The 24,696-nt window shown below is 44.9% G+C and overlaps 1 protein-coding gene across 1 annotated transcript in view; it reads left to right on the top strand.

Moving 5' to 3' along the window:
• Positions 1-1,549: 1,549 nt before the first annotated feature.
• The window catches only part of LOC126212809 (ankyrin repeat and protein kinase domain-containing protein 1-like), a 155,190-nt gene continuing 132,043 nt past the window's right edge, over positions 1,550-24,696 (top strand). The window contains exon 1 of the mRNA XM_049940217.1: positions 1,550-1,608. The gene's annotated coding sequence lies outside the window, so the exon portion shown is untranslated. The remainder of the gene's footprint in view (positions 1,609-24,696) is intronic.

The raw sequence follows: 24,696 nt of genomic DNA, 5'->3' as shown, positions 1-24,696 counted from the left end.
CTTCACTGACTCCGTCGTTTGCCCCTCATACGACCAGGAGAGTCAAGAGTGATGTCGGAGCTGTGATAGAGACGTCCACGCCAAAACGAGATAGAAATATATATTTGTGCGAAAGTTCCACAACACACGTTCTGGAAATGGAGGCAACGAGTTTCATTCCTAAACTGCTCAACCTGGAAATACCTTGGTACACCATAGCTTGCAACATTCGGATAAAATGGCGACATGATTTAAGATTGTATTATGCAGCATTCTTTACCACGGAGGTGGGCGCTGCATGTTTTTCTGAAGAAAGAAGACGCAGATATCAATCTGTTCAAAGGAGAGTTAAACATACCAATGAATTTACAGTGGTTCAAAACGGCTCAAATGGCTCTGAGCTCTATGGGACTTAACATCGCAGGTCATCAGTCCAATAGAACCTAGAACTACTTAAACCTAACTAACCTAAGGACATCACACACATCCATGCCTGAGGCAGGATTCGAACCTGTGACCGTAGCAGGCGCGCGGTTCCAGATTGAATCGCCTAGAACCACTCGGCCACGGTGGCCGGTCAAGTTTAATCGTGCCTACCCTGAGAAATTCACCGAGGAAACTGATTTCTGCATTACATGTACATTGCTTCTGATGAGGTGTCACGGATCTGAGGAACCTGCGATAAGGAGGAAGAAAATATTTCTCAGAGGTGCCACGAGATTGGATTTAAATATAAGTCCTGTAACTTTAGTGCTGAAAGAAGTTTGTTGCTTTGCCATTTTTTTTGCTATGACATATATAAACCATCTTTTGACTGAGTATGATAACATTTTTAGAAGGTGAAAGCAGTCTATCATAGCACCACGCTGGGAGTTACAAACCGTAGGTGATCACGAAGCAGTACGGACCCTTGTCATTTGAAGGAAGCTGGTGACGTTCCAATTGATTTAGGGTGGACAACACTTTAACAGCTGTTGTTTCATACAGGTCTGCAAGCGCCTCGTACAAGTGTTGAGGGTGCAGTGTGAGGGCTGCTCAGTGGCACTGTGTTTCAGGACCACCCACCATGTCGGCTGTTACGGAGGTTCAGAACACCACAACCGAGGCCCTGGCCGCCCTGCTAGACGGGGGTGAAGGCGCCCTGGTGACGCTGGTGGCGGGCGAGACGAGGGTGGCGGCTCACAGGGCCGTGTTGGCAGCCGCGAGCCCAGTGTTCGAAGCGATGTTCGCGCACAACATGCTGGAGGCCAGCAGCGGCCAGGTGAGCATCGACGACGTGGAGGGCCCGGTGCTGAGGCTCCTGGTGGCCTACACGTATACCCTGCAGGCCCCCCAGCTGCCCGACACGGCCCCCCAGCTGCTCTCGGCGGCCGACAAATACGGCTTGTCGGCCCTGAAGGCTGCCTGCGAGCGGCAGCTGATCTCGCAGTTGGCCGTCGAGACCGCAGCGGCGACGGCCGTCAGGGCAGTGAGGCACTCGTGCCCGGACGCCACCAGGGCTGCCGTCGCCTTCATAAAGGACCACCTGCAGGTGATGGCCACGCGGGGCTGGGCGGACGCTCTGCTCGAGTACCCGCAAGAAGTCATTGAAGTCAGCAGTATGCTCGGTGAGCCACCAGCAGAAGCCAGGTAAGCAAGATTCCCTTTTTGGCAGTCCTAGTGAGAATTTGACGCCGCCCTTGCTTTGTTCGCCCTTGCTTTGTTCGCCCTTGTTTTGTTCGCCCTTGGTTTGTTCGCTGCCTACATAGCATAACACCTTAATGTCATCTACTTACTGATCGTCGGTCACGATGCTAAGTCTCTCGCTGTTTTCACTTCTTCTGCTTCTTATCAATTTCGCCTTTCTCTGATTTACTCCGATTCCATATTCTGTACTTATTAGACTGTCCGTTCCATTCAGCAAACCCTGTAATTCTTCTTCACTGTCACTGAGGGAATCGGTCATCAGCAAATCGTATATCATATCACCCTGAATTTTAATTCCAGTCTTCAGTCTTTCTATTATTTCCGTCATCGCTTCTTCGGTATATAGATTGAACAGTAGAGGCGGAAGGATTACATCCCTATCTGACACCCTTTTTAACCCGAATACTTCGCTCTTCGTCTTCCACTCTTATTTTACCTTCTTGCCTCTTGTACATATTGCAAATTACTTGACTTCTCCTATGGTTTACCCGTATTTTTCTCAGAATTTCAAACATCTTGCAACATTTGATATTGCCGAACGCTTTCGCCAGGACCACAAATCCTATGAACGTTACGGAACGTCAATTTTCTTTTCCGTTCTCCTGTGTATTATCCTTCTTAGCAACTGGGATGCTAGAGCTGTTAAGCTGATTGTGCGATAATTCTCACACTTCTCTGCTCTTGCAGTCTCCCAAATCGTGATGATTATATTTCTCTCAAAGTCAGATTGTATATTGCCAGACTCATACATTCTATTACTGAATTTTCCTGAATATTTTTGATTCTGTCTTTGATTGATCAACTGAAGGTTTTCCTATATTTTCCATGGTTTCTTCGCAGTTAGCTTCTTTGTACCTACGTTTTTCTTTCCAACTATTGAGCTGTTAATTATCGCAGTAGTGGATTTGATTCACTGAGGAGAAGTTTTGCCTAATTCCATGGTATAGTTAACTTTTATTTTTAGAAAAGAGCAACCGACGTGGGCAAAGATAGTTGGTCCTACTGAAAATATACTGCCATCTCAAAGTGAACTGACATGTTTGCAAGACGACTCAATAGCTGGTGGATTTCAAAATAATGTATGGACCAATTTATGCTTCACACACACACAAACACACACACACACACACACACACACACACACACACACATTCACACCTGGGACCAACAGCAGTGAGACTCTTTGACATGTCTTTTGAAATTAACCAGAGCAGAATGCAATAAGCTATTGTATAATACAGAAATTTCTCCCCTATACAAAGGGAAACGTGGGAGCCAAACAAGTAATTTAATGTGGATAATGTGGCAGGAGTCTTTTGAATGGACTTGACTTATTCCCTTTTAATAGTTTACACAATGAAACATTGTCTCAAAATGTGGTAGAAAGCCCAAAGAGATTCTGGTCGTATGTAAAGTACACCAGTGGCAAAACAGACAACACCGTCACTGCGCGATAGCGATGGAGAAGTTACCGATGGTGGTTCCACTACAGCGGAGTTACTAAGTACAGTTTTCCGTAATTCCTTCACGAAAGAAGACGACGTACATATTCCAGAATTCGAAACCAGAACAGCTGTTAGCATGAGTGACATAAAAGTACATATTTTAGGTGTTGTGAAACAACTCAAATCACTTAAGAAAGGAGAGTCTTCTGGTCCAGATGGAATACGAATCAGATTCCTTTCAGAGTATGCAGACACAACAGTGCCTTTCTTAGCAATCATATACAACCGTTCACTTGGCGGAAGGTCTGTTCCTAAAGACTGGAAAGCAGCACAGGTCACACCAATACTCAAGGAAGGAAATAGGAGTAATCCATTTAATTACAGACCCGTATCACTGACCTCAATTTGCAGGAGGATTCTGGAGCACATACTGTACTTTAACATTATAAATCACCTTGAAGAAAATGACTTATTGATACATAACCAACACGGATTCAGAAAATATCGTTCGTGTGAAACACTGCTAGCTATTTATTCCCATGAAGTAATGAGTGCTGTCTACAAGGGATCTAAGATCGAAACCATATTCCTAGATTTCCAGAAGGGTTTGATACCATTCCTAACAAGAGACTATTACATGGTGTATATGACCCGGAAGATCCGGGAAAGACCCAGGAATTTTTTCATCCGCATGAAAACCGGGAAAAACGGGAATTTTCTAGAATCCCGGGAGTTTTTCATTGATTTAGTTTTCAGTTAATTTTTTGTCATTTTGAGTGGTAATAACCGATACTCTAACAAAGGACATTACTGTATTCCGCTCCTGCAGAATAATACTGCAGCAACAAAATATGAACGAGGGAATGAAATTTAAATTGCAAAGGAAATGCTTAATGTATAAACAAAAAAAACACAGTGCTCATACAAGCGTCTGCCAACAGCAAAATGTGTGAAAGGCTGTAGGAAGACAATGCAGTGCTTCGTAACAACAAATTACGATCGATGAGCGTGATGTCACAACTGTTTACATCAGATTCATTTAAGCAGTTACGAGCGGAAGCACGCGCATGCGCAGTTGAGTCGCGTCTGAGTAGTACTTTCTCCCGCTTCTGGAAACAGGAATGTCGCTGTTGGTTGTGTACGCAGCAAACCAGAGTATCTGAACCAGGCGGCAATTTCGATGGCGAGGGGCGGGGGGGGGGGGGGGGGGGGGCGGGCGGCAATTTCGGTGGCGAGGAAAAATAACCTTATTTCACAAAGCACCTAGCATCTAGAGCACATTGGTCTATTGATTATTCAAAAGAGTTTGAAGCTCATCCCTGTTGCTTTTTGAACATTTTTGATCACATTCTAAGTTGATTTATGAATGAATCATAAGTTGATTTTTGAATGCGTGCATAGTGTACGTGATGTACCTGCCAGGGGAATCCTCGTCGCATCTGGAAATAAAGTTTCCTGCAGACAAGAGGAGACGGGGCTACACGAGCTGAGCGGAATAAAGCCGCACGGGTGAATGTAGTATGTGTATGTGACTGACTGGTATCCAGATGATGAGCGAATAGCTACGTCCATAGATTCAGACTACCAGAGTGGAAATGAACGACCAACAGGAATAAAAGATACGAAATATTAACGTAATATCTTGTCGCTGAATCAAAGAAAATGAAAGTTTGACAGAAAGTTTTTGACCAGGTCGCTACACTAGAGAGGGCAAGTTGCACATTTCCTGGTTAGCAGCCGCTTTAGTTCCATTCTGGGAGCAGCGTGGAAAACGCGTTGTACGAACACGTAATAACGCCTAACCGGAGAATAATCGCTGAATAATTACTAAACCGGTGATTGTGGCAGAGTTAGTTGAGTTTACTGGAGAATTGAGCTTTGACAATGATAGGAATAGTTACAGAATTAGGGATGAGAAGATTTTGTTAGAACGAGGAAGGAGAAGAAACGGGGCGGTTCCAAATTTATACAAAAATTCGTACTACTACTTTCTACTTTTCGATCACATGCTTAAGACTCTGGAGCTTAAGAATGAAACATGAAGCTATTTCCTAACATAAAGCCTTTTGCTTGTAGTAGGCCAAACAGGCATTTCATATTATTACTTGGCGAGTTATATTCTGCCGTATTATAAAAATGACCATTATTACCAAAACAATCTCGCTTGTTTGGTGTGTGTTACAGCTGCTGCAATATTAGAAAGGCCTATTTTCTTTCGTCCTGCAAACAGTGAAAATAGACGTAATGAGATCGAGAAACAACACCAGTCTTTGGTACTATTTGTATTAAAAGCTTTTTGAGTATTAGACAACGACATTTCGATTTTTCACGTAGCAAAACATTTGACGAATTTTGATGAGGTAACAGATTCTTTCGCAGAAAGGAAAACACGGCATGTAAAGCTGGAGCAAGATTAGTGAGAAAAGAACGCAAGGATTGAAGAAATATGTACTGTCTTGCTTGTCTCTTGTGTTACCTGGTTTTGCGTATCCTATACTTCATTTTATGTCACTGAACAGAAAGTTATTAGCTATTAGGCAATAAAAAAATCGAAATTTTCTGAAGAGTTCTTCTTCTTCCGGTTACAAAAAATTCCATCCAGTATTGATTGCGAGGTTATTTTGTTTAAAATCAAAGGACATTTTAATTTCCGCTGTCCTGAATGTAGTTCGATGGCATCCGTTACAAAATACTCATTTGAGTTCCACAGTGCGAAGTGCAGTGATGTGCAGTGCAGTAAGAGAACGCTGTGTTAAGAGGTGTGGCACTGCACTTCGGCACACTAAAGGCCAAATAACATGTCTTATATTTTCTCGAACACGTATGTTTTTGTTTCAAAGTTTTCAGAATGATGTGTTTTACAAGATGCACATAGGGTACTTTTGAAAATTCGATTTTTTTAGTATTGACCCGGTTTGCAAATATCGTAGATCCGAGGCTGATGCGCAGAGAAGTCTGAATTATAGTGGGCAGTCTCCACGTGGCCCGTGTTAACGTTCAGTGGTTTTGCTGTTTCTCCTTCGTTTACTCTCGCGTCACATGAAAGCAAAACGGATATCTTTGGCCGGGAGGTACCAAGTGAATTAAAATACATTCACGTAATTACCGAAGGCTGATATACGTTATTAGTTTCAGATTTTATTTTGTTTCCACCTTTCTGACAGTCGAGCACCAATCGCCTTGCAGAACAATGAAGTTATTTTTGTCTGTTTGCTAAAGAAATTTCCAAACCAGACTCGCGCACATTCCGCTGCCTTCAGCGGCCGCCGCGTGCGGACCTCTGCTGCGAGCTGCGGTGAGTCTGAGAGCTTATCGCAGCTCTCCGCTGCAGTTTTTGTGTCTTCGTGAATGTCGGGAGATGCTAGTATGAGTCAGCTCAGAACAGCAGACACAAACTGGTCGACTGAAGCGCGAAAAGGTCCAACAAGCAGTCCAGAAAGTAAATGAAACTTCGGAGGGAGGTTCCAGTCGCACTACTCAGCCTGGACCTGTCATCCACACACCCGCCCCCGCGGAAGTACAGTGAGACGCAAGCGCAGCTCCCCCCAGAGCGAACGAGGTGGCGGCAGAAACTCGTTCAGCTTCCAGAGGCGCACCTGTCAGTCTCCGGTAACGAACGGTTACCTCATCCAGACCCAAGTGGCAGGAGGCGGATACGTATGTCACACTTGTCAGTAGGTTTCGTACTGAGTGTATTCGATGAAAGAGTCGAATTTTTGAGACGTGGTACATTACGAACCCGTGTCAAACTTAGAGGATTGCAGCTTTAAACATCCAAAATTATACAGCTTGAAAGACTTTATGTATGTGGCAGACACTGATGTTATTCTACATTAGGGACTAACGGCCGCTGCGCTACACGATCTCTTGGAGTATGTCGCTGTAATTAATGCTGGAACTGGAATTGAATTGGAGACAGCGATACTCTCGACAGAGTATGCCACGTTGAACAACTCACAAATAATAGAAACAATCTACATCTACATCCATACTCCGCAAGCCACCTGACGGTGTGTGGCGGAGGGTACCCTGAGTACCTCTATCGGTTCTCCCTTCTATTCCAGTCTCGTACTGTTCCTGGAAAGAAGGACTGTCGGTATGCCTCTGTGTGGGCTCTAATCTCTCTAATTTTATCCTCACGGTCTCTTCGCGAGATATACGTTGGAGGGAGCAATATACTGTTTGACTCCTCGGCGAAGGTATTTTCTCGAAACTCCGACAAAAGTCCGTACTGAACTACTGAGCGTCTCTCCTGCAGTCTTCCACTGGAGTTTATCTATCACCTCTGTAACGCTTTCGCGATTACTAAATGATCCTGTAACGAAGCGCGCTGCTCTCCGTTGGATCTTCTCTATCTCTTCTATCAACCTCATCTGGTACGGATCCTACACTGCTGACCAGTATTCGAGCAGTGGGCGAACAAGCGTACTGTAACCTACTTCCTTTGTTTTCGGATTGCGTTTCCTTTAGGATTCTTCCAATGGATCTGTCTGGCATCTGCTTTACCTACGATCAACTTTATATGATCATTCCATTTTAAATCACTCCTAATGCGTACTCCCAGATAATTTACGGAATTAAATGCTTCCAGTTCCTGAGCTGCTATATTGTAGCTAAATAATAAGGGATCTTTCTTTCTATGTATTAGCAGCACATTACATTTGTCTACATTGACATTCAATTGCCATTCCCTACAACATGCGTCAATTCGCTGCAGATCCGCCTGCATTTCAGTACAATTTTCCATCGTTCCAACCTCTCGATATACCACAGCATCATCCGCAAATAGCCTCTGTGAACTTCCGATGCCATCCACAAGGTCATTTATGTATATTGTGAATAGCAACGGTCCTACGACACTCCCCTGCCGCACACCTGAAATCACTCTTACTTCGGAAGACTTCTCTCCATTGAAAATGACATGCTGCGTTCTGTTATCTAGGAACTCTTCAATCCAGTCACACAATTGGTCTGATAGTCCATATGCTCTTACTTTGTTCATTAAACGACTGTGGGGAACTGTATGGAACGCCTTGCGGAAGTCAAGAAACACGGCATCTACCTGTGAACCTGTGTCTATGGCCCTCTTGAGTCTCGTGGACTTCTAGTTTCCAGAAAAGTCATTATACTCGAACGTAATACGTGTTCCAAAATTCTACAACTGATCGACGTTAGAGATATAGGTCTATAGTTCTGCACGTCTGTTCGACGTCCCTTCTTGAAAACGGGGGCGACCTGTGCCCTTTTCCAATCCTTTGGAACGCTACGCTCTTCTAGAGATCTACGGTACACCGCTGCAAGAAGGGGGGCAAGTTCCTTCGCGTACTCTGTGTAAAATCGAACTGGTATACCCATCAGGTCCAGCGGCCTTTACTCTTTTGAGCGATTTTAATTGTTGCTCTATCCCTCTGTCGTCTATTTCCATATCTAACATTTTGTCATCTGTGCGACAATCTAGAGAAGGAACTACGGTGCAGTCTTCCTCTGTGAAACGGCTTTGGAAAAAGACATTTAGTATTTTGGCCTTTACTCTGTCATCCTGTGTTTCAGTACCATTTTGGTCACAGAGTGTCTGGACATTTTGTTTTGATCCACCTATCGCTTTGACACAAGACCAAAATTTCTTAGGATTTTCTGCCAAGTCAGTACATAGAACTTTACTTTCGAATTCATTGAACGCCTCTCGCATGGCCCTCCTCACATTACATTCCGCTTCGCGTAATTTTTGTTTGTCTGCAAGGCGTTGGCTATGTTTATGTTTGCTGTGAAGTTCCCTTTGTTTCCGCAGCAGTTTTCTAACTCGGTTGTTGTACCACGGTGGCTCTTTTCCACCTCTTACGATCTTGCTTGGCACATACTCATCTAACGCATATTGTACAATGGTTTTGAACTTTGGCCACCGATGCTCAACACTGTCTGTACTTAAATCAAAACTTTTGTGTTGAGCAGTCAGGTACTCTGAAATCTGCTTTTTGTCACTTTTGCTAAACAGAAAAATCTTCCTACCTTTTTTAATATTTCTATTTACGGCTGAAATCATCGATGCAGTAACCGCTTTATGATCGCTGATTCCCTGTTCCGCGTTAACTGTTTAAAATAGTTCGGTTCTGTTTAACTGCTCAAGGTACTTTTCAGATAAAGCACTTAAAAAAATTTCACTGGATTCTTTGTCCCTGCCACCCGTTATGAACGTTTGAGTCTCCCACTCTTTATCCGGCAAATTAAATCTCCACCCAGAACTATAACATGGTGCGGAAATCTACTCGAAATATTTTCCAAATTATCCTTCAGGTGCTCAGCCACAACAGCTGCTGAGCCAGGGGGCCTATAGAGACATCCAATTACCACGTCTGAGCCTGCTTTAACCGTGACCTTCACCAAAATTATTTCACATTTCGGATCTCCGTCAATTTCCTTCGATACTATTGCACTTCTTATCCCTATAAACACGCCTCCCCCTTCACTGTCCAGCCTGTCTCTGCGGTATACATTCCAATCTGAGTTTAGGATTTCATTACTGTTTACGTCTGGTTTCAGCCAACTTTCTGTCCCTAGTACTATATGGGCGTTGTGACCGTTTATTAATGAGAGCAGTTCTGGGACCTTTCTATAGACGCTCCTGCAGTTTACTATTAGCACATTAATATTGTTATTCCCTGTTGCATTTTGCCTACTCCTACCTTGCTGCGTCTGAGGAGGCGTCTTGTCGGGCCTAGGGAGGGAATTCTCTAACCTAAAAAAACCCACATGTGCACTCCACACGTACTCCGCTACCCTTGTAGCCGCTTCCGGCGTGTAGTGAACGCCTGACCTATTCAGGGGGACCCTAAATTTCTCCACCCGATAGCGGAGGTCGAGAAATTTGCACCCCAGATCTCTGCAGAATCGTCTGAGCCCCTGGTTTAAGCCTTCCACTCGGCTCCAAACCAGAGGACCGCGATCGGTTCTGGGAACGATACTACAAATAGTTAGCTCAGATTCCACCTGCGAGCGAGGCTTTCCGCCTTCACCAATTCCGCCAACCACCTGTACGAACTGAGGATGACCTCTGAACCCAGACGGCAGGAGTCATTGGTGCCGACATGAGCAACAATTTGCAGTCGAGTGCACCCAGTGCTCTCTATGGCCGCCGGTAGGGCCTCCTCCACATCTCGGATGAGACCCCCCGGCAAACAGACAGAGTGAACACTGGCCTTCTTGCCCGACCTTTCCGCTATTTCCCCAAGGGACTCCATCACCCGCCTAACGTTGGAGCTCCCAATAACTAATAAACCCCTCCCCCGGTGTGCCTGCTCGGACCTTGCTGAAGGAGCGGCCACATGTCCACTGACAGGCAGAGCGGGCGATGCCACACGGCCAGCCTCCACATTGACTCTCCGCCTCGTGCGCCGCGAACGCCGCTGAACCCGCCACTCCCCTTGGGGGAGAGGGTGGCCCAACCGCGCCCGGTACCCGCGAAGATGTCTCGACAGCAGGGACAGTGGGTGACGCATGTGTACCACCTGAGGTGTAGCATGCGACGCACCAGACTCCCCACTGCCGCTACACTCAGAGGCAGCAGCCTGAAGACGGCTGACCGCGGCCATCAACACGCTCAGCTCTTCGCTGACAGTGGCCAGCTCCCCCTGCGTCCGTACTCAGCAGTCACACATCCTATCCGTCCGAAGAAATCAATTTACTGTAGAGAGTTAATAAACTTTTAACTAGATTGCTAATTCACTAAACGCGGCTGATAATTGACTAAACTGTGGTTACTAGACACTTCTTGTAGAAGTGAAAACACTAGCACTACTGGCACTATGGCTGACTAAAGGGAGTCTTGAGATCAGTTACTGCCCTGAATGGTCCTTACAAAATTAATGGTGCGCGTTCTTGCCTGGAGAGTGAAAATGATAATGCATGAGGTGACTGGCCCGTATGGAACCACGGTGGGTAGAGACAGAACAAGTATTCAAACTGTCCGTGAATATAGACATGGTAGCTGCGGCACATGTTGTCACGCTCGAGCGCGCCGTAATGTCGCTCGATTTCGGGAATTCTTTCGATAGGGTGAGCCGTGTGTGGCGAGAGGTGGTCCTGTGTGGAGGGCCTCGTTCGCCACTGCCGCTGAGGCCCTGCTAGCCGCTCTGCAGAAACAGCTACGAGGGCTGCACGCATGCACACACACACATACCGCCACAATATCGTGTGTTGGGCATACACAGGTGACATGGATGTAGTGATCTCCAGCGAGAGCGAGTCGCAGAAGGCATTGCAGGTCATCAGCAAATACCAACTTGCATCAGGTTCGAAGCTAAGCAACACTAAACCACACGTCATGAATGTGGGGTGCGGAATATCTTTGCGAAACATGCGAGACCTCAGTCCAACTTCTGGCTCTGGACTACAGGTCTAACGTAAATCGTACTGCAGCTGCAAACTCTAAGAAAGTGCTTGCCAGCGTCCCAGTTGGAGTCAAAGAACATAGAGAAGGCTTGACGACATCCAAAGGCCAAACTTTGCACATATTTAGATGGTATCTAAAGTCAACTGTGTGGCACATGTTTTACCCATACCAGGTGAAACAGCAGCAAGATTTCTGTCAGCTTTGGGTCATATTTTTAAGATAAAGTTTGACACGTTGACTATCTCGGGCGGAAACGGGGGGGATTAAATATCGCCGACTTTGGGAGAAAGTGAGAAACTATATTCGTGTGTTCCACACAAGAGATGCGGAAGAAGACACACACGGCCCTCACGCCGCACTTACCAGAGGAAATTACTCCCACTGTCTCGAATCCACCCACAGATGTACGGCACGTCGCCAATGGCTTTTATCATTTTGAACAATTTTGATTCGGACTCAGTTATACTCAAACCAGAGTTGGCCGTCGAATATGGTAAAAGTCAAGAACATGTACGTGGAACTAATGAGAAGCAAAAGCGGAAATGTGACTGTACAAAAGAAGCCGCACTACAGCTGGAGGGCCATCTGGACAAACATCGGCACCCCTCACCTACCTACAAGTGTGAAAACCACTCGGTAGAGGGCAGTAAACAGGAAAGTAGCAACCAAAGCGAAACTTGAGGCAGTCCACCTGGGTGGTCGGCAGCACGTGAGAATTACGACCTGATAGACGAGGTTCGTACGTGCTCAAGTGAAGCACATCTGGTGAGTTATCACATAATTGTTAGCCACAGTAACACGAACTCTACTCCCAATACCTTGCCTTCCAATTGTTTTGAATCGTAGCTACGTGCCATGTGAATAAAGGAATGCTGTAAACTGGCTAAGAGGACAGACAACGCACCACCTGCCAGCAGAGGGAAACGAGACGGGCGGGCGCTGAGTGGGTCGCCGCACGCACGCCGGGCACAAGCGGGCCACGGGGCGGCGTGTGCGTCGCTGAGGCGGGAAACTGCGAGAGGAGCTTCGCGACATGTTTCAGTACATACAGTTACGTGGAACAGTGTGCAAAGTGAGTAGAAAAAGGCGTAAACGCAAGAACATCATAATAAATCGTCCTTAAGCTCTTTTGCCTTAAACGGTGTTTCTTACTGACTTATTTATTTTTAAGGATACAGAAATCTAATTTAAAATACTTAGCTCAGAAGCCGTCTATTTTGTGTTGAAGGAATCTCGGAGGAAAAGCTGGTCCTCACGACAGAACACATGCTACTTTTTAGTACATTTTGTTTCACTTCGTTCCGTATGTCAAAAATCCTTTTAACCAGAAGCGACTGCACTGATTTCTGCTGTTCTGCGTTACACTCGTCACCCGCTGTATCAGGAATCGCAGCACGGAGCTTCCAGCGAGTGCAGTGCTCAGCGATGGCAGAAGACCAACTTGCCAAACGAGCCTCGGGAACCGAGGCATTGGGCGAGCTACAGGATGCTGAGAAATAAATCGGAAAGCAAACCATCGTTAAAACAGAAGTTGGAAGGCGTCGCTCTCAGCTGAGTTAGTTTGTGTGCAAACATGGTCTTTCAGATGACGTGCTAAAAATAAAAAAAAAATTAGAAATAAAAAAAATAAAAAAAATTATGCGCGAAAATAGCGCAGCGACTCGGTGACAGGTATGGGGGAGGCGTGGTGACCAGACCTCGGAATGGTTAAAAAATTAAATGAAAGAAAAGGGGTTAAGGGCGCGAGTTTCTAGTCTGCATGTACTGGATTCGAATACCGCAACTCGCATGAATTTTAATTCGTGGTAATAGTTGCTAGTTAAGAAAAAGTTGAAATGATTCTTGCTACATATGCTGAAGGTCTGGGTTCGTTTCTCACATCCGGCAATCATTTTCAACAAGCATAAGCAGCATCTCTCCCACCTCTGGTAGCCTGGAGGAGAGTCGCTACAGGTTGGGCCCTGACAGGGGCGGAAGTCACGCCGGGTCGAAACTCTGTCACCAGTCACCTTTCTTAAGCGATATCTTTTTAAATCATTGAGCCAATTGTTGTACAAGGCCGCAGCGCACTTGACTCTTACTGTATTACAGTCTGAGACGTGAAAATATTGACGATGGACTGGAATTCGAACTCAGATCTCCCTTTTCGTCACGTTTGATCACTTTCAGATGATGCATTTCCACTGCTTCATTGTCTCTGGTTGTCTGCAAAGTCGTAAAGACGTTCACAAAAGACACATCTCTGGGTTCGAATCCTGGCATGTCACTTTAAGTTGCAACATGAGCACAGCAAAATACATGCGAGAAATTATTCTGATTTTACCGATTCTCTGGGCTTTGTTAACAATAATGGTGGTACTGGTTTCGAGTCCCAAGTCAGACGGGCAGCTTTTCGTCCTGTCGTGTCAGTTTCAAACATGCCACTCCTAGCTACTGGTGAAAGAGAATAGTACAGTCGAGGTATCTTTGTATGTAGTCAACAACTGTGTGTCCAGGGTTCGATTGCTAGTCAGCAGAAAATTTTCATAATTGTATTTACAATACAGAAATGCCTACATTTCGCTGCTAATGAAGTAAATCAGTGTATAACGTCTACGCGTGACTACAGGTCAGTGTCGATAGGTACTGGGTTTGAGTGCGCATAACGCGCAACACTTTCGTCTCCTGGTTTTACTTTGTCATCTCATTGCTGGTTAAAAATGACGATTTCTGACGTTTCATTGTGCTTAGTTAACCATCCGATCAAGTGCTGCGTTCGAATCTCCGGGAAACACAAAACTTTATGGCAGATCATTTCAAGTTTCAAGTTGCACACTCTTTGTTACTTGTGACTGAAACCATACTTGAGATATTTCGTCTTTACTTGTTAGATTCCATTCCCGGATAGTAGCGCAGTAAGAAAACTTTCGTCGTGTCATTTAAAGGAGGATGCTGCTTTCTGAGGTTTCATTTATTACAATAATTTTGAATATGCAAGCGTAATGGCAGTGTAGCGTCCAGTAACACGTTTCCTGGTGTTCGCATTATCGAAGTGTCAGTTTGCATCTAAACTGATGGTCGCACAGAGCAGTTGTCTCTTGTGGCCTCATGCAGTGAACATTTTGTACAGGCAAAGACTGTACCGAAAACAGAGCAGAGGAACAATGTTATGAGGATTGATTACCAATCAGGCGAAACACAATTCAGATCTTTGCATAAAGTTTCTGGCGTGCAGCCGCATAAATTCAGCCTCTTCTCCTAATATTTCGGCCGAACACCGTCCCGCCATCTCCAGAGTGAGTTGTGGTGAGTGACGCTGCCGCACTGGGTCCGTTCTTTTAAACCCGAGGACCGAACCACTGAATTTATGCGGCTGCACGCCAGAAACTTTATGGAACAGTCATTACGCCGCAAAAACATCAAGATGGACAACTGAGATCGTTCAGATGATTTTGAGCATGATAGCACATGTTAAATACATGTGCGTATGCTATGAGGCCACAAAATGTCACACACACACACACAGTTTTTTTAGGGGGGTGGTGTTGCCGAGTTGGTGTTTATCTCACATGTTTTGAATAAATTGTTGTCTGTGTGTCAAAGTTTGTGTTTGGTGAGGCTGAATGAAGAACACTGCCGGTAACTGTAGTGAAATTTTTTTACCTGCATAGCAGGAAAGTGTCTGTTTGAAAACAAGGAGACGGGATTCTTCTTGTGTGTGACGTCTGGCAGTGAAGCTGCAGACAGAGACCAGTACCAGCTGCAAGAAGCCTGTTCTGTAGTGGAGGTGAGCGACTGGTTAGGTGTTGCGTGCCGAGAGCAAAGGAGCTGACCTGCAGGAATGAGTGTGACAAAATGTGGTAATGAAATTCTTTCAGAGGTTGTATAATGCTATTTGTAATGGACGATGAATGAAGATTTTCTTATGAGGGAGATAGAACAGATGTACTGTAATTTAATACATACAGACAATTGCGCACTGTTTTGTACTGTGGGAGGGGGAATACGGTAGGTTTGTTTCAGGACAGATTTGTATTCGCAACAGTTGTTTTCTCGTGTGGCTGTTTTCCCCATTCTGTGTGTTATGTGTTTGTATCAGAGAGTGGCAGTTTGTGTGTTTTGTGCAGGAGCCTCTCTGCAGAGGAGAGGGGCAGGAGGCTGGTCCAGGCGGCTAAGCAGCAGGCAGTGGGGGAGCTGAGGGCGCTGATCGCCGCAGGGGCCGACGTTGGGGCGAGGGGCGGGGATGGGCGGACAGCCCTGCACTGGGCAGCGTGGTGGGGAGACGTCGAGGTGGTGAGGCTGCTGGTGGGGTTGGGGGCGGCGGTGGACGCCAGGGCTAGGGGTGGGTGGACGCCGCTGCGTCTTGCGGCAATCAATGGCCGCCGAGCAGTGGCGGCTGCGCTGCTCGACGCGGGGGCCAACAGGGGCGCCACAGCTGGTGGTGGTCGGGGGACAACGCTGGACGACTGGCAGTGGAACAACATGCGGCTGGTGGAGTTGCTGTGATGAGGCAGACAGTCCAGCGAACTCTGTGCAAAAAAACAGGAACTGAAACAATTTGTAGGAGAGCAATATTCATAGTTTTTTAAATAAAGATCCAAAAAAGTCAATCCTATTGTGACTCACTAATTTCAGGCCTCCTCAAGTAACATACAGCACACAAATACTCTGAGCAATGCTGTAGCAAAACTGAGACAACGCCAGATAAAAGTAAAATAATTCATATAGCAATGGACAATTCTTCTCTTAAGAAAAATGTCTCGAGTACACTTCCAGACTGAACTAGGCAAGAGTCAACAGTTCCTTGTGAACAATCACAACTACTCTATAATATCTGATCGCTGAAAAGTATTTCACACCAGTCTACAAGGTGCTACATCAGACTATTCTAATTTGCGACATACCGAGATTGACGCTATATCAGTTCTATCACCAGAATTTTCGCTCCTGATGTCAGACTCAATTTACTTCTCCATATTCAGCAAACATTCTACTCTACCGTACCTGTTATGTTTAATAACAACGAGATCGTAGTAGCAGTATTCACACTACATAATGCGACTATCATCTGGAACCATACAGTCAGTCTACATTTAACTAAACACAATCAGTCCACAACGTGACACGCATACAAAATGTGAAGGAAATCCTCTCTATCTGGTACTGTTGTCTCTACTTGACGTAAAAGATTGCAACGAGCAAAGTAGTTCTAGTTGTATTGGAGACAGAACACCGAGGCCCGAGTTTCAGCACACGAAAGCAATTTCGCAACGACGCACACGAGTCTCCACACTCATCGGTCACAACGGGACAGCTGAGACGGTGACGCAAGTCGTGGAGCTACAGGTAATAAAATTACACTTACTTTGACTCGTACATCGAGTAAATAACTGTAGTGGAGAGTGCACGCCTGTCAACTCAGTTGCTGTCACCTCACTTCATTCCCTGTGGCCGTGCTGCGGTCGCAGCTGACGCAGCTCGCCGCTCCCCGCCAGTGCGTGCCTCCCCTGCCACAACTGTCAGCCGCCTCTCTGCTTGTGAGGCGCCAGCAGGCAAACGGCAGAACAGTCCGTGAGGCCGTCACTCAAACTTCACTCACAAAGCGCAGGAGAAATGCTCAGACACAACATTGCCTTCACGAATCTTTTCAACAGTAAAATTTCTTCTCCGGGACCGTCGTTATTAACGTCTACACTGTAGCAAGATTCGTCGTTTCCCACAAGCTCTTGGACAGGAGAATCGTGTTCGCTTACGTAGTTCCACGGGAAACGGAATGTCTCCGAGTTGCATGCGGCTGCACACGGTACAGTAAAGTCCCCTACAGCTGTGTAATAACGTGACAAACATTTAGCTGAAAACTCTTCCTCGAGCTATGGTTTAAATCGTCCCCTGCTGCTTCATCAACAAAGCGTTTCCTTCTGCCTTGCCATTTCTCTCCGTCATCAATCATTACATTCACTTCAGGTGATATTCCAATATTTTCTGCTACTTCGCAACTTCCTGCGTAAATAGTATCCCAACATTTCTCAGTTGATTTAATTCTTCTGAGACACGTATTAACTACTTACATGTGTTGTAGTTTCTCCGATTTGAAGTACAACTTTACGTATGTTTATTGCAGCCAATAATTTCAAATACTTCTGAATACTCCTTAGTTTAATGTGTTGCTCCAAGTTATTAGCAAGTTCAACCGCCCATTGTAATCCTGGCAAATTCTCGGCAAATGGATGCGTGGCACCTACCCACACAGACCCTCTCGTTGCCGATATTTTCTTTTAAAACTTTCCATAGCTGCCACTTTCATTTTAAATGAGTTTCTTAGAAACAGCAGTTGTACTGGAGACAGAGGAGAAACGTCATGGGGAAGTATCGCAGTTAACTCGAGTGCTTTTTTTTGCCACATCCTCCCCACATGTGGCACATGTAAGCTGACGTTTCGTTGCTCTGTGTGCAACTATGACTTCCACATCAGACACAATCTTCCACACCGCCGTGATATTAAACGCTCTTTAAGGAGGTAACAGAGAGCCAAGTTATGCATCTCGCCGAAATTTCGGGACGCGCCTGACGCCCTTCACCTGGTGTTGTCTGCTATTATGGCTCACTGGAACGGTACAGCACGCCACAGCAGAGGGGAAACAGCCCAGAACTCCGTCCCATTTCCTCGCATCGTCAAACACGCCGGATTTCACTGCTTATATCGCTCAATAACCGGACGCCAAATAGTCTGAAACGTGTTCCTGTTTAAACTCGTGTATGTAAATGTCTGGTTGGTATCTGAGAAACTGGTAAAATTTATGTTGATATGTAAATAGGTTAATCTCAGAGCAGGGCAGCAGAACTGTTTTAAAATTAAATTTTGAGCGGAAGTATGAAACACACGCTACACGATGCGAAATCCATGCTGACCAGCACGTCAAACAATTCGCCTGCGAGAGAGCACGGCGTTTTCAATTAAACTTAAAAGTGCTATGTCATTGCAAAACAAATGACTCAGGTTAAAATGTTGCCACTGAATGTTGTTAATGTTTATCTTTAGCCGTGCAAAAATCACTGAACCAGCAGTTTTATGGTAATTACAGAGCAAATGAACGCACAATTTTACGCATCCAACTTTGTGTTAAAACCGTTTCAAAACTCACTAGGTAACACCTGTCGCAAATCATTTACCGATTTGAAACCTCTGAAATGATGTACTTTTTCTGATATATCCTGACAATTACTCTAGCTGACAGTGGGAATGAACTTTGATGGTAATTAAATATGTTGGCCTATCTCTGCAAACGGAAGGGTCGTTTGTTCTGCAGCCTATTCACTATTAACATAATGATAGAACCGTCAAAAACCAAATTTCACTTGCCCTACCTGTGACCGATATGCAATGCATTCGGTATCATATCACGTTTCATATTTGTGTTTCTGCAGCACACAACTCGTGATGTGCAACGCAAGTAAGCAAACACATTCATAAAGCTAAAGAATGAAAAAAGAGAAACTGAAGTTAACGACTGACTAATGAGAAAAAAGATTCCAAGTATAATTATGCTTCATTAAGCCACATCAACAATACACCCTTTCATAAATTTCTCACAACCACACATGTTAGCACACTCACTGGTGCGACACGTTTACATAATAAAATACATAAAACGAATCACCATCTGCCAACCGGAGAATGTGTTTTGATTTTGCATGTTGCGTTGAAAACTACAGTGATGTGCTATTATCCAAAATACGTCGTCCACCATGCCATGATGGTTGTTTACATCGTTCCATATTTGAAATGTTTCCTGGTAGGTTATTAGTTTTGGGGTAATTTCTGCGTTTCGTATTTTTACTGAAACGTCTATGGTTGACAGCCTCCAGCTGTTCCAGCACAATGTCTCCAGAACCGAGTCTGAATGCAGTGCTGGACGACCCACACCCTACATAAGAAAATAATTACGAAATATTATCAGCCCTGTATATGTTTACTTACAGCTGCTCAGTAAAGGCTGATATTAGGAAAAATATTTTGTTTTTCTCGCATCTCCAGTTATAGAACAGTTCTTACAGGTGGCGACAATCTCTAAAAGTCTAGAGAACAATCAGGTGAAGAAAGGTTCAACCGTAATTTCGAAAATGTAATTCAAATGACGCAACGGATATCTAATTGTGCACAAAATGTCTTAGAGCTGAAGTGGAAAAATAATTAACATAATCGGTGTTGAGCGAACTGCCATAGAAGAAAATGAAAAAATCTACAAAGTAATGGAGCTAAATAACTACAGATATTCCAGAGTTTAGTTTTAGACCTCTTTCCTTTGGCAGATTCTTAAAATACAACGTTGTATGTATGTCTGTTTTCACCTCTGCAGCAGAATGTAGCCCAGTCAACTGGTGGTTGCCGCATAACGAAACTGCGGAAGATCTTTTAATTACGTGTTTTGGCCTACTAAATAATAGTTTCGTGGTTTCTGCCTTGTAGCAGACTGGCTTCACAACGAGAGATCCAAAAAGCCTCAAAATTTTCACTCTTCTCAGATTTTCGTCCGTTTCAAGATTACATGTTTCTCGGAGTTGAAAACCCAGCACAAAATTACAGCAGCCAAACTCTTCTACAAAACGCACCAATCAGGTGCGGTTTTGTGACGACAAGCGGTGACGGCGATAGAGCGCGCTGAAGAACGGCGACTGCCGAAAATTCGGAACGCTCCTTTAACGGCCTTCGTCTGTTGTTCTCTGCTATTCCGGCACACTGCAACGGTACGGCACGCTTCAGCAGAGGGGAAACACCCCAGAACTCCATCTGCGTTCTTCCCATCACCAAACACAACGGCGTTCACCGCATACATCTGGTGACGAAAGTAACGTCATATCTTTTGAAAAGAGTTAGTATTCATTTCAACTCGTCGTTTTAAGTGTGTGGCTGGTATCTGAGAAATTGTTGAAATTTATTTTGATATCGAAATACGTAAATCTCAATACAGTGCAGTAGAACTGTATAAAAATTATATTTTGAACGGAAGTATGTAAAGGACACGCTACACGATGCGAAACCCAGACTACCCAGTACGTGACACAATTCGCCTGCGAGAGACCAATCCTTTTACAATACGATTTGCATACGCTACTTGACTACAAAACAAATGACTCAGATTAAAATGTTGGCCCTGAATACTGTCGATCTTTATCTTTACACTTGCAAGCAATGACTGTACCAGAACTGCTCCTGTATTTATAGGGCAAATGAACGTAAAATTTAACGCATCTAACTTTGTGTCAAAACTGCTTGAAAATTCACAAGATAACATCTTTCTGAAACAATTTACCCATCTGAAACGTCTGAAATGATGTGATATCTTAACAGATCCATTCTGGTGTGTGACGGAGGATACTCTAAGTACGACAGCTCTTTCAGCCCTGTCCTGTTCTACTCGCGAATGTGTTGTAGTCTCATCAAAATGTTGGAAATCGACTGAAAAACTTCACGTCCACAAGAGTAAACAGCTTTCATATGTTTCAGCTCAAAGTATCAGTTCCAATTACGATTAGCAGAAGTGTCGAGCGCATCCTTCACGTACTTCCGATCAAAATTTAATTTTTGTACAGTTCTGTTGAACAGTGGGGAACGTCTGATTTACACTGGACGAACCTGCCGTTTTGTACGCTCAAGATATCCGGTTTATTACTTTCAATAAATGGGCTGACACCGTCTTACCAGCAGATCTCCGGTCTTCCCCATGTGGTCACCGAAAGTTAATAATTATTACAATTGTTTTCAGGAGATCGACTGACAATTTTCGTCGCACCGAGACTTCGAAATTGCTTCACTGCCTTACGGAATTTAAGTTAAGCTCAGTTTAATCACGATAGAACAGTGTTGAGTGCAGGGTGAAAGAGCACCGGTAGTTTGAGACACACTGCGAATCTGGTTGTCATCCTGAGCAAACTAACAAAACACAGTTGCACAGGTGCGTCTAATTTTGGCTCCCAGAATGAGATTTTCACTCTGCAGCGGAGTCAGCGCTGATATGAAACTTCCTGGTAGACTAAAACTGTATGCCGGACCGAGTTCGAGTCTCGGCACACAGTTTTAATCTCCCAGGAAGTTTAATTTTGGCTTACTGAAAAAGACGCACCGTCGAAAATACAGGGGGCGAAAAATTCATTAAGTGGATAAAACTGGAGTAACATTTTTCCCAATACGTATACTGGGTAACATGGTACTAGTACCATCGCCGTAGTTGTTTTCAAATCGACAGATCGCTTAACTTTTTTGTTATGACTGACAGTAAACATTGAATGTTCGCTACGAGACTGTTTCTCCCATCCCGGGCTACTTACCGTTACAACGCAGGAGCACTGTAACAGTGTGTGTGGGTGGGGGGAGGGAGGGAGGGAGGTGTTGGTGCTCGGTTCCTGTCTGAGTTGGCTGCGTAGGGTTAACTGCATTTGGATTACTTGGAACCGGCGGCCATTTGTGTAGCCATTCGTCATCTGTCTTACTGCAGCTACGTTACAGTGTACTGTATTAAGCGAGGTTCGAACGACGACCCCGAGCTGGCGCCCAGGCAAGTTGTGCAATGCTATTAATTCGTTTTGCAAAAGATTTTAATTGGGATGAAACTAAAGCACAGCTAATGGCACCATTTGTAGTTGCACCGATAGCATTTTGTGTGCAATAACATGCAGAAAACACGTTTATCCGGGAATTTTTTGAAACGTGCAGCTTCTGTACTTTTAACTTGCATAAATGGGTTCAAATTTTGCACGAAGGTAGGTGAATGGATAAAGTCAAAACGAGCCAAGATACTAGGTACACCTGGTTTCAGTTTTCATCTCCACGTGCGCCAGTTGCTACGACGTGCTATTTTAGGTGTCCACACGCGCATCTTTACATGTGTAAGTCGACGTGCGCGACTGATACGTGCCCGTGTAAACCCCGCTTAATGTACCACTCTGTACCTCCCGAGGTCTTTAGCAAACTAAAGAGAGACAAATACGGCGTAGTTTTTTAGTTAATGCCGATTTTTACTGCACTACATACGCTGCCTCTTGTGAAAACTACGTTGTCAGTCATCACACACACGATACTACCGGCTCTCATCCCTTATCGTCTTCAGGAGTGCAGGTTACTGTCCGCTTGGGGCGCTGCCGTCGCTGTGCATAAGGAAAACGGGCACCAGTGTGGTGGGAGTAGCCTGTTAGTCCAGACTGTGGTTAGACAACACTCAGCCGCTGCGACGCGATATACACAAATACACGTAAGGTGTGTCGTAGGATCATCAGCGCCTTCTGGTCTTCCAGCAAACGGCCTCGCCGCAGTGGTAACACCGGTTCCCATCAGATCACCTGAGTTAAGCGCTGTCGGGCTTGGCTGGCACCTGGCTGGGTCACTGTCCGGGTCTGCAGAGTGCTGTTGGCAGGCGGGGCGCACTCAGCCCTCGTGAGGCCAGTTGAGGAGCTACTCGAGTGAGAAGCAGCGACATAGGTCACCAAAACTGGCGACAGCCTGGAGAGCGGTGTGCTCTCCACATGCCCATCCGTACCTGCATCCAGTAATGCCTGTGAGCCTCAGATGACACGGCGGCCGGTCGGAATCGTTGTGCCTTCAAAGCGTGTTCGGGCGGAGTCCTTTTTGCTCCCGTGGATCGCAGATAAAACACCTCGACCACAAAAAATTTATCGCCAAACCATTTCTTGGAATAGCTGAATTCGTAAGAAATCACTCATCATTATTACAAGCATGTTGTATGAACATAATGTGTTTGCTTTTCTGCACCTACAAAAAGTGGTCATATGCAGGGGTGTCACAAAAGTTTGAAACGTAGGTTGGTGTGCCAAAGAGTGGAAAAGGTCGACAAACGCAGCTCTAAAATCTTATTTACTCGTTTTCGGCATTAGTCATCGTTGTTCTGTAATAGACACCTCCATAAAAAGAGCATTCGAAGTTACTACTTTTCTTTTAAAGAAATCGGTAACACGAGATTTGAATTTCAGTTCTCAGTGTGGACAAGGAAGTTTTCTCGGCGTAAAGGTAAGAATAATTCAGCAGTCAGCAGGAGAGCGTAGAGAGTTGTGATGGTAACCAGTCGCAGTTGCGAATTTTTGCGGTGTGAGTTACTCGCCTCCAGATCAGCTGGGGAATGAGCTGAAATGTTCGTGACATTTGTCTTATGCCATTTAACATGTATGAATCACATATGTGCTCGAAAAGCAGATAGTTTTTAGCGTTCTGTCTCTCTCTCTCTATCTCTGTTTCTCCCTGTTCCACAATAGTCAGTATACATTACAATCACTCATAGGCAGAACCGATACAGCAAGTATTGATTGTGTTTCACAACAAATAGAAAACTTAGATGTGTTGTCGTCAATGCCATAACAGCATGCCTTTCTAGTCATATCGAATGCCTTTTGTGGCTTGGGTTTTTCCGATATGCGAATCAGGAAATACGTGGTACGAATTTGATGGCACCTACTTTGACGCTGACGACATTTTTATCTTCATCATACCTTGTGTGGCACACGAGTGATCTGAATTCGAAAACGCTGTACTGAACGAATCGGTAGCTGTGGTGCTGTGGTGTCGGGTTGGTGCCAACCAGTTGGTGCAGCAGTGCCGCCAACAATATTGTGAAGCCTGAAATGATTCTGCCAGGTTGCTGTTTGCGCTACAATATACCTGACAGACACAAATGCAGAGGGTGTCTCAGGAGGAACGTTCGATACTCAGGGATATTCCAGCAACGATCATTCGAAGCAAAAAACGCCTTAGCAAACGTGTACTCTAAAGCACATACCTTAAGAGCTGTGACCTCTTCTTCATCTTCGATACTGTGAAGCAAATCGCTTCTACTGCCAGCTCTCTACTTTCCGTATTTTGAGAGGAGGTGTAAACAGCGATCAAAGAATTTCAGTATGAGGGTGTTGCTGCAAAGAATATGAAAGCCAGCATGACTCCGATGGTTGTATATAATCACCGCCGCATAAGGAAGGGCCTAGTGTGTTGATACAAACAAATGTATTATAGTGATAAGTGGATGTGTCGTTATGCTTCCTTTCGAACTGTTACCCAATAATTGTAATGTGTTACGTCTCAATCGAGCAGGTAGGTTAGAAAATTTAAAAAAGGTAAATGGATAAGTTAAAGTTAAATATAGTGGGAATTAGTGAAGTTCGGTGGCAGGAGGAATAAGACTTCAGGTCAGGTGAATACAGGGTTATAAATACAAAATCAAA

The sequence above is a fragment of the Schistocerca nitens genome, chromosome 11 (assembly GCF_023898315.1).
Source record: "Schistocerca nitens isolate TAMUIC-IGC-003100 chromosome 11, iqSchNite1.1, whole genome shotgun sequence".
Taxonomy (NCBI): Eukaryota; Metazoa; Arthropoda; class Insecta; order Orthoptera; family Acrididae; genus Schistocerca; species Schistocerca nitens.
Note: the sequence above shows the minus strand (reverse complement) of the source record. Positions and strands in the feature narration are given on the sequence as shown.